General features: G+C 45.3%; 1 pseudogene; it reads right to left on the bottom strand.

The window, feature by feature from the left end:
- Positions 1-3363: 3363 nt before the first annotated feature.
- Positions 3364-11108, bottom strand: part of LOC144095306 (uncharacterized) — a 171616-nt pseudogene continuing 163871 nt past the window's right edge.

Raw genomic sequence — 11108 nt, 5'->3', positions numbered from 1 at the left:
TTCTTTTGTGGCAAGGGCAAATCCTCTTTCACGGCCTTCTGGTATGTTCGCTGAGAAAAGGGCAGTGGTTCTCCACTGACCCCTTCTCCTCTTTGTTTCCTTGCTGCCTGTCCGTCATTTGTACTTCAAACTTCACACACACTTCAAACTTAGTTCGTCTTCTTCCTAGTCTCTTATGTGCAAAGTTAAAAGCCAGCGGTTTACTTGCGGCTTAAACCATGTGCTTGTATATACTTTTATCATTACTTACGTTCTCACTTTCCTGGCTTCGGTTTGGTACACTATGAGAGTTCGATGTGACTAAGAATTTAGTTTATTGATATGTCCCAGTACTCCACCACATATACATAAGCTACACGCGTGCGTATGCATTAGGGAGTACCGTAATCCTGCTTTGCATTTTTTTCCCTCGCAAACATCAGTGCACTATTTCATGCGTGACACTGCTAGAACATACCAAGTGCTGTGCACCCTGCAATACTCAATCAGGAGCAGTACACAGCCCCTTGATGTACTGGTCTGAGCCCGGCCCGGCCCTGCAACTTCAAGCCCGGGCCCCGTTGAGGCCCGGCGAAACTGCACGTTGGAACTCTCTCGACCACTCCTCGGGTCAACACTCAAATACGCAGTGCATCACTTGTTAACAGGAAAAGCAAAATCTTTCAGGATACGCGATATGAGAAACTAGCAAGAGGACATAACCACGTGACAGCTGTGCTTAACTTGATTTGCTTATTGTTGCTCTTAACTTGACACATTAAAGAAATTTTTTACCTTACCAATTTTAAAAGAATAAAAAGAAACAACAAAGTTACTGCAGCTACAGCTTTAAAAAAGTAAATCTAAAGAAGAACCCTTTCAAAACTGGTGCTGCAAAATTTTTGGGAGATCGTGTTTGTTCTTTAATTTGCAAAACATTTTCACGCCGTAGGAGCATGCACCGTGCTGTATTACGGCCAGTCAATTCCTCTTTTGATGGCATCGATAGCAGAAATACAAAAACCTAAAACAGGCCCCAAGAGGCAACCAGGAAATGATCGCAATTATTGAACTTGCTAGTCTCACAACGATCCCACCCCGGAGAGATAGCCGCATGAGGGGAAAGCCGGCCGGGTGGTTGTGGGTAATATCCAGTCTAGCGAGACCGCACACCCTTGTTTTACGCGTTTGCGATGGTGGAATGAATAAAATTTCGCGCATGCTTCCTCCCCCCCCCCCCCCCCCTCATTTATTGTTTCATTTTATTTCTATATCTTGTTGTGCTGCGACGCAATTGGCTCGGTCGAATTTTCTTCCTTTTTCGCAGGGGATGAGAGCGCCCTATGGACTCCGCGTGAATGAGGTAATTAGCCACTTTGTTTCTGCTGCGTGAGTAGTGGCCTGTAATTATTTAGCTTAAGCGCGATCGGAGCAGAAAAATGAAAGCATCCAACTCCGTCCACCGCCTTCTTTATTTTCTTTTCGCTGCTGTTCGCTCTTTGATGAACCGACAGTAATGACACGCCGCAGGGTAATTTTGCGGTCATATGAGTGAGACGTGCCCTGCTGCATTCTTGGATTACTATAATGTTGGAGGCGTTTATTTTTTATTTTGAATTGTGCCCTCACATCTTAACGCCAAGTCTCCTCGTCTCTTGCTAACGCCACGACGGAAGCCAAGCAGAGCGGCGCCAGCGCTGCGACAACTGGGCATCGCTGCAAATGTGAATTCGCATTGGCTTATAGCGTTACCAGGTATACCTAATTCTAAGCAATGCTGAACAGCGTGTTTCAATATTTGAGTAACATCCTTATATACAATATCATAATATGATATTTTAGTGTAAAGCTGGACACACTCCGTAAGGCACGATGGCTTAAGTTGATGCTCTTGTGGGCAAGCTGATTTCTTCGCTCAACAACCAAATTACCTAATAATCACATTTCTCACTACATCAATTTTGTAATCCTACTGCAGCTATCTTTATCTTCCTATTAATACTACAGTTAATCCTACTACTTTTTGATGAGATAGGCACCTGGTTCAGTAAGAATGCTGGTTAGTAAATGCAAGCTGTTTGAACTGATTAATTGTAACGCCGAAAGTGCAAATAATTCCTCTTGTCAGAGATCCACCCCCGTTAACTACTTCGGCCGCCTTAATGTATTAGGTATTCATTAAGCTGATACTTTTCATCTGCCTACAGAGAAATAATTAAATAAAATGTGTCTGCAAAGGCTAAGCCGCAACTCTGGTCCACAAATCCTAGCCATTCAATATAGATGCGTAACTTGGAACACTGATTTGTAGCCCATCTTTACTTCGCATGTTTACCTCTCCGCCTTTCTTTCAATAAAATTCCCTTTCTTCTCTTCTACTTTTGTTACCTTTTCTTGAGCTACTACTTTAACCTCCTTTAAAGCGTTATTGACAATTAAGGAATTGATTGTGAATGTCGTCACTCTCGCGATACCTAATTCATTTTCATAAGCACTCTCAGGCTTCTCCCTCCTTCTTCATCTCGATTTCATCCCTTCCTACCCGTCGTACAGCACCGACTAAGAACTTCAATATCTATTTATTTGAACGCCTTATCAGAATTTCATTTCTTGCACACTTCCTTCCACCGTCTCGGCATTCTGCTGTCAATGCTTCTACGGACATGTTCGAATTCGAAACTCGGCAGTAGAACAAATCTTTCGCGAGCGTCAGTGGGTACGGAAGTGACGTACTTTCTCAGTGGCGCCTACGATGGCAGCTGAGCGCATTAGGAGGCGCAAACATGGCCCTAAGCCTCATCACGGGTACAGCCACACGTGTCACTTAGGTCGGCATCAAACGCAGAATCTATGCCTCCTCTTGCCCACTATATGAAGTGTTATGACAGTGCACCCGGAGATCTTTTCAAAACTCTGCACAGCTGATAAGTCGCGCACTCCACAGACAAGCTCAGACAGCGTGGTTCCATACTTGTGGACGAATTTCAAGAACTTCACTTCTTACGCTTATATATGCGTAGGGATATCAGAAATCGCTATATTTTGTAATGTGTTCCCTCTGCGCGCGTGTTAAGTGCTTTCGGCGAAGATATCCCATGGAGGCAAGCGCTCGGCGGAGGGGTGCATAGCAAGGGAACCCCATTGGCAACTGACAACTTTAAGCGTGTTTCCACACGTGCACCGTGGATGAACGCTTGTTTATTCGGCACGTGTCTTCAGCTAGGAATTGCAAAGCTCATATTTGCACATGAACACGCAAAGCAATGTTTGAATAACAGGCGGGAAACTGCAATTGTGAACGAAGCTGTACATTTCTTTGGATCAGATGAGGGCGGGTGAAGGGGGGAGGGGATAAGCAGAACAGCGACGGGCCCTCGGGCCGTTTTAGATTACCGGGAACTGCTTGGCCACGGTAACTTTCAAGGCCCAGTCCACAATGCGAAGCTGTTGCTCCGCCTGTGAGCTGCGCAGAGCAGCCTCCCACCGCTCCTGTGATTCCATCCCTTGTACGGGAGGTTTCGGTTTATTCGAACAAATTTTATAGGTGTGTTTAAAATATGCTGTTGTTCTTGGGTATAAGTGACAGGCTGGAGATTCCTCCCCTCTATGTATGAGGGAGATGAGGAAAGGCAGTGGCATGGTGGTGGTTTGTAATCGACGCCATACCAACTGCTCTGTTTTTGTCAGGGAAGAATGAGGAGAGGGTATTTTTGGCGGGAGTTTCTATAATGCATATTGATATCATGATAGGTGAGGAGGCGGTCCCTCGCACTTCAGAACGAGGGAAGGCCGTCCACTGCCCGGATGACGAGAGCTCAGTCTTGCTCGTGGGCGGCCGTGTTGCCCGGGTGTCCACAGTGTGCTGGAACCCAAAGGAGGGTGATGTGGCGATTGGGAGGTGGAGCAGATTGGATGATCTTAGCGGCCGGGGTGTGACTTTTTCGCTTTGCAGAATTGCAGGTGGCTGTCTTTGAATCGGAGAAAATGTATTCTGAGGAGGGGTGGGTAACCGCAAGAGCTATTGCCGCCTCTACCGCTTCGATGAACTGAGTCGAGTTCTGCATGGTGGCACAGGAAACTAATTTATAAGCATTGTCCATCATTGCAATAGCGAATGCGGACCGTTGGGGATCTTGAGCGGTGTCCACGTGTGGATGTGGGGGGGGGGGCCTTAGCTTTGGCGATGCGTCTCTAGTGATTGTACTCCGGGTGAGTGTTTTTCGGGAGGGGCAAGGTGTAAATATTTGCGCTGATGGTTTCGGAAAGGGAATACGGGGCACTGCTTTGACCAGGGAGGTGAATTTGTAGTCGATATAAGAGTTGCTGCCTGCTTATTGTCTGAGAGAGTCGGGCTATTGTAAGGTACGCGTATTATGTATCCCCAGCTGAAGGAGCCTGGCAGTAGCTGTGGTTCTGGTTAGGAGAAGGGCCTTTTTGTAGGCCGTTAGGATTAGCCTGTCCACCTGCTCGGTCTCTGAGATCGAGAGGTAATGGTAGGGGAGGGAACAGGTAATGTTGCATAGGCAGAAGTCCTGAATGAGGCGGCGCGTGTCCGCCTCTCTCATGTCCCTGTGGCAGTTGGAGATGCGCTTGATTAGTGTGGCGATGTTCTGCACAGATTTGCGGATAGCTTTTATGGCATTGGCGTTTTTGCCATTGTTGGAAATGCAATTGCGTAAAAATAAAACGCAGTCGAGCTGCGCAGAGTGGACCTTGATAGAAATTGGTTGCTGTGTTAGCTTCGTGTCTGAGAAATCATCAGAATAAAACAAACAAGCTTTAGTGTGTTGACCGCGGGCTATGTTGCTCTCGCCGAGGGCGTACACTAGCTCTTGCAGAGCTGATATTAAAATGAAGGCATGTTTACAATCAAAGTTAGAGAAGTCATCGCCTCCCTGATGGGCGCTGAAGAAGGTAGGAAGGAGATTGGTTTGGTTTGGTTTGGTTCATGGCGGTTTAACGTCCCAAAGCGAGTCAGCCTATGAAGGACGCCGTAGTGAAAGGCTTCGGAAATTTCTACCTCCTTGGGTTCTTTAACGTGTAATGACATCGCACAGTACACGGTTCACTACCATTTCGCCTCTTTCGAATCGTGACCGCTGCGGCCGGTATCGAACCAGCGTCGTTTGGGTCAGCAGCCGAGTGCCATAACCACTGAGCCCCTGCGGCTGCTTAGGTAGGAAAAAGAGTTACCAACGTTCGTTGTATTCGTCACTCTGCCATTACCGCACTTACGAAGGTTATATACCACGCTGAATTTTTCAGGAGGCCACATAAAACAAATCTGGCCAAGCTTTTCGCTGCTATCGTTAGACAAAATTTTTGTTAGAAACTCAAAACTGAATTCAAATAGCGTTTAGGTTCTCGCAATTTGGTTCAATCTTAAATTTACACACCCCGTCAAAATTATACAGCCCAAGGGGTTTATTTGCGAGGCCTTCAGAGTGCCTGGTTATGCATACTCAGTGACCGTAATCTCTATAACGATAAATGGCTTCGAGTCCTCAATCCTCCCAAGCTCTGGATTGCTAGATGTTCTAGGGAGCCCCACTAAACAGATTAGAAGCGAACCCTTTGGGCTGTATACTTTTGGAGGGAACTGTATGTACTTGCGCGAAGTAGACATAGAAGAACTAGCACTATACCGAACTCTGAACAGCCCCCAACCGTGGGTATGTGCCACTGCTTCAGAGGCAACATCAACAACATACCCCTTTGTTGCTCCTTCTTCAGTTTGTTTTACGCGAAAGCACATACTGTTAAATCCAGACTTGTTGACGTCTCAAAGCGCGTGGAAAACTTTTAATAAATACACATTGTAATCACCCGAGCTGTCATTTGAAACCGACTTGCTCATGCCGTGGTTAGACCTATTGTACCCTACGCTCTCTGAAAAACACAGCACGTCGTTACTCAGATTCATTGAGGCCGTCAGTTTAGCACCGCTTCTCATTAAATTTCCCAAAGACTTCATCCAGGAGTTTCTTTTATGTTTTTAAACTTCACTTCACTGTAGGCAGCCTTTCAGTGCCTTCCTGCGACTCGGATGTTTTGTGCCACCTTCAAACTCCTGCGCGATGTTCTCTTTGAGTGCTTTATTCATAGCAACATAAAAAATGGTTGCTTTTATCAGGAAGTTATAGGCTGTCCCGTCATCTGAAGCCATTTCAAGGGGCTTAATATTGTGCTTAGATTTTAGGGGAGTCTGAATTCAAGAAAACCACAGTTTGTCTTCAGGTGTCCAGAAAAGATGCTGTCCAGTAATAGGAATAACAGCTGGATCACTACAGACAATTCTTATTTCATAGAAGACGTTGCGGGGAAAGTTGGTGATGCAGAGTTTCCAGAATAGCAATTCGGCACTACTTATTTAAGAGAAGCACGAAGACAGACACGATAAGATGAGAGCTTCATGCTCGCCTGAATTAAGTAACACTGAGTTACTATTCTAGAAACAAATCTTATCTCCAACTAATTTAGTTCATAACCTAAATTTTTATTGATTTCACGGTGTAGACAGATCTCCTACCTAGCTTCTTCCTGCCTGTGGCGCCTATAATAAACTGTCAGAAATTCGTCATACTGGTGAGCGTTCTCACGTGTTCTGGCTGAGTTTCAATTCTACTCTGTCTGTGATGTCCTGAATAAGTGTTTGTGATTAATATCTAAAACGTTTGTTAGTAACTTATTGGAAATTATCAGTCTCTCCTCCTTTTGTGAAGGACTTAAGCCAATCCTGACAATAATGAGATAGTGTATGCTGCTTTCAAGATACAAAAAAAAACTCTATTTTCCTTCAACAAGGTACTGGAACGAATACTGGCTTACTCATTCAACGCAATGCCTGCTCTGGAGTCCCCACGTGGTCCACAGTAAGTTTAGTGTGAGATGCATGTGGCCGTTTTAAACAACATGCTGCAGTCACCTACATTCAAGGTGTCATGTGCAGTAAAATATTCGGCCACTGTACAATGTCTATATATTGCAGAATATACGTGCAATAATCCTGAGCATGGCACTTCCTGAGATTTCATGCGGGCTTTAAATACAGCGAAAAACAGTGATCACTTGAAGCCGCATTCCGGACTCTGAATATCCCCTTCATCCCTCAGCTCACCATGCCGTAGCAGTGACATAGAGAATAAATGCATGAATGAATTGCTCTGCTCCTGACAAAGAAGGAGATGACGCAATATTCAAAGGGGCGTCGACACTGTTGCACACTCATCGAGACGTTTCCGCCAGTTTTGCCGCTTTAACGACAGCGCTGGCATTACTGATCATAGTTCGAAGACTTCTTTTTGCGTTAAAAGCCGGTTGTCACATTTATTTTGAATTACCTATTCTTTTGTCAACAAAAGAGACAGCATCACAACAGTGGAGGTATTCGTTTTGTTTGTTCCAGCAGAGCATCTATTACCAGGTCGTCAACTATGCTGCATAGACTTGCTGAACCACAGTTCCCGCAAACTTTCAATCCTGCAGCCACATATGGGAGCGAATGCTGTTATTTCTAGAGCTACAGTAAAAAGAAGTTCTTGAAAACGACAATCTCCTCGGTCCTTCTTTTCCTGTGGGCACCAGTGCCCGATATAGTCTCAATAAACCCCACCGCACAGCAAAGCCTAAAAGCGGAAGCCGCAGCTACTCCGAATCATTAAAATGAATCGGGACCGCAAATGTTCATTCTCTGCGGCAAGGAATAAAATATAAAAAACATTATGCTATTTACGACGGCCCCTCACACATACATATGAATTCCCCGCATGAGGCCTTTATATCTCCGGTTATTCTTCCAGCTATCCTCCCTGCCTTTCCTCCTCCCGCTGTAATTTGCATACAAGCTGCAGGAAATCTTTAGATTTCATTTAGTTGGGATGTATTACAACTGGTTACTCGCTGTGTTTTAAATATTTTTCATCTAACATTTTTTTTCTACACGCGAGGATTGTCCTCCATGACCACAATCAATAAACCGCTGCAGCTCAAACCCAAGTGTATCCTTTTTTTACTGCGCGCCACTGATGCAGACCGTAAATTATAGCTGCGTGTAGAAACAAACTAAAAATGAATTGGGCTGTAAGACCACAATGAAAAGATTGAAAGGAACGAAAACTGTAAAGCTGCGTGTTTCAATAAAAGATACCATAGAGCTGCGGGATAGGCTCTGCCCTAAGCATGTAGCAGATGTCATTGAAAGTTTGATGGCCCCAGCAATAAAGCACAAACTGCGAACGCTGCAGATACTTTGCGGGGAGGCCGAAGAACCCTCGCTTCCTTCCCGCCCTAACCGGGCTGTAAAGCAAAGCATCGAGCTAGTTTGCAACGTCCCCGACTGAGCGTTCTGGAATAAAAATACAAGGGGCGCCGCCTGTGCTTTCTGTGGTGCCTTCGTACGCCTTTCGCCTATAAACTTTTCATTATGTCTTATTTTGTCCTTTTATTACTATTTCTGCTTTATTTCGTTCCTCCTAGCATGCTACGCTTCTTTTGAGGCTTTGTTTTTCATTCCCACCGCTCCCGCTCTTTGTTTCTTTGTCTCTCTTTCTTTCTGAACACACACACACACACACACACACACACACACACACACACACACACACACACACACACACACACACACACACACACACACACACACACACACACACACACACACACACACACACACACACACACACACACACACACACACACACACACGTGCGCAAGCGAAGCAAAAAGAGAGGCCTGCAGGCAAAGAGTACAAAAGCATGCGCATCCACCCGGGCAAGTGGCTGTTATGAGCACAGCCACCGGTGGGATTTGTGAGACGTAGGTTGCTCTTCTGGACTAGCGTCTCGGGGCCAATCATTAATTCAACTGTCACCTGCCACGGTGGGCAGTTTGCTCACAATGAGTTGGGCATTTTTCCACCCGCCACGGTGGGCAGGTTGTGATGATGTCACAAGGTGCACATCGTGTCACGCGTAGAGCATGCGGTCGCCATTTAAACCTGCACAGATTCTTGTAGTGGTAACGCATCATTAAAATAAAGAGTTGCTGGCACAGTGACAATATAATCTGTGTCAACGTGATGGATGTGCGCTGAGATATAAAACAAACGAGTAAACTTGATCGAGAAATTATAGGATGATGATGAATTTTATGACATATTTAGAGTCCAGATAGGTTTCCCGGTTGTAAAAGAAGTTGAAGTGTTAGTTCTTTTTTCATAGCTGTGACGCTGCTTGAGCGATTATAGTTGATGAATATGAAGGGGGACGAGTTATTCTTAACGAGACATAAAGTTTTTAAAGCCCACGGTCACAGATTGACGGCGCATATACTAATTTAAGGCTGCCTAATATCTTGCACGTTGTTGATTTGACCTCACTGGGCGCACTGAAAAGTTGTGGCGCAGATAACCCAGAGTGCGGTTTACGTTATTAATAATGCAATTGATCTGACACTTCCATTTAAGGTACGATAGTACAAGTACGCCTAAACAATCACAGCCTGGGATGGGTTCGTGAACAGTGTTATTGCAAACAGATCGAGCCGGTAGATTTCTACGATTCGATATTATCGTTTTCTAAAGATACCATTTGCTGCGGTCCCCTTCATTTGTCCGGTTTTTACTTTGTCTCCTATATTGAAACGATGCACGCAGTGTACCCTACGCTCCACAAATCAAGAACTCTCTCTTCAAGCGCGCGAAACCAAGAACTTCGCCACTGCCACCTTTTCAGCGCACTCCATTCGCGCTCTCCACATGAGACAATGCAGACCTGTTATGCCCAGTGGCGGTTGTGTTCAGTCTAACGACATCTAAATGTGATAACAACCACTGTAACCTGTTGGAATTAACCTGCATAACATGGTTTATTTTCACAAGAAAACAGCCACGAATAAATGAGCTTAGCTAGCGGAAACATTAATCTATCTTGCACCGTTGTGTTTGTTGCGAGCTAAGTGACAGTCACGCCAGGAAAAATTTATTCGTCCATTTCAGCATGAATGAACATCGTAACCTTTTAAATCGGGCTATGCTGAACGTGTAGTTTAATCGCCATTACATGGTTCCTTCCTTTTCAGGCCCCTTTTCCTCATCCCCCGATAAGTGCGTCAGATTAATAAAGGATGGCGGGACGGATGCAGCGTTTGGACTTAAGGAGAGGTGCCTGTAAATTCGCCCCTCGAGGTCGGAGCAGAGCGCAACTTCAGCATGCATTGAACCATCCTCGAAAACTGCGGTAACCACGTTCCTCGAATGACCCTATTGGCACCACGATGCGCGCGTTCGTTCTGCTTGAAAAGAATATCACGAAGAAAGACCTATTGGAGAAAATAGGCTGCGGCTTACCTGAATGATTGTGCCAGAGCCGTCATCAGCAACACATCTCACGCGTAGGTGGCGATTGCTTGCACTGACGCTTCCTACACTCTCTGCTACAAAGCCAACCTAGCACAAACCTTGTCCGAGATGGCAGTTCATATCCGCCCCGTGGTGCGCGCGCATGTGTGTGTATGGGGAGATTTTGTGCCTATATATTCGAAGCAGTACTCTTAGTGGGCGTACAAAATCGGTTAAGTTTTCACTAATGACCTAAAGAGTCAGATTATTTAAGCAGCTCTGCGTAGTTGAAAGGAGTCTTGCTCCCTAGATATCAAGAAAACCTCCTAGAGCGTTATGTCTTTATCATAGAAGGTTTTTTGCAGTCTGAATTTGAGCTTACAATTGATGGCAAACATCTGCGCTTTCTCTTCTGGTGTGATTGCGTGCGCGAATGCACAGCCCCGTTGAAGACAACACATCAGAGCGAGGCCATTTTTCACTCAGGGACATTCGCACGTTTTGGGTTTCGAATTCTGATTGATTCTTTTCCAAGCCAGCGAAAAAAGATTTATGGTTGTAAGCATACAATCCGGCAGCTTTCTGAGGGGATATTGAAATTCTTATCTCACAGTTTCATATCCAATGACTTAAAAAAAATGGAGGGGACACTAAAGCTTCGCCCTATGGGTATGACGCGATATCGTAATTAATTCTCATATATGCAGAAGGTCATTCTCTACATTACAATAATAAATAGCTGAGAGCCGTCATACCTCCGCTGGCGCATAGGTGCAGTGGTTAAGCGATGCGC

This window comes from Amblyomma americanum, chromosome 6, assembly GCF_052857255.1.
Source record: "Amblyomma americanum isolate KBUSLIRL-KWMA chromosome 6, ASM5285725v1, whole genome shotgun sequence".
Lineage (NCBI taxonomy): Eukaryota > Metazoa > Arthropoda > Arachnida > Ixodida > Ixodidae > Amblyomma > Amblyomma americanum.
Note: the sequence above shows the minus strand (reverse complement) of the source record. Positions and strands in the feature narration are given on the sequence as shown.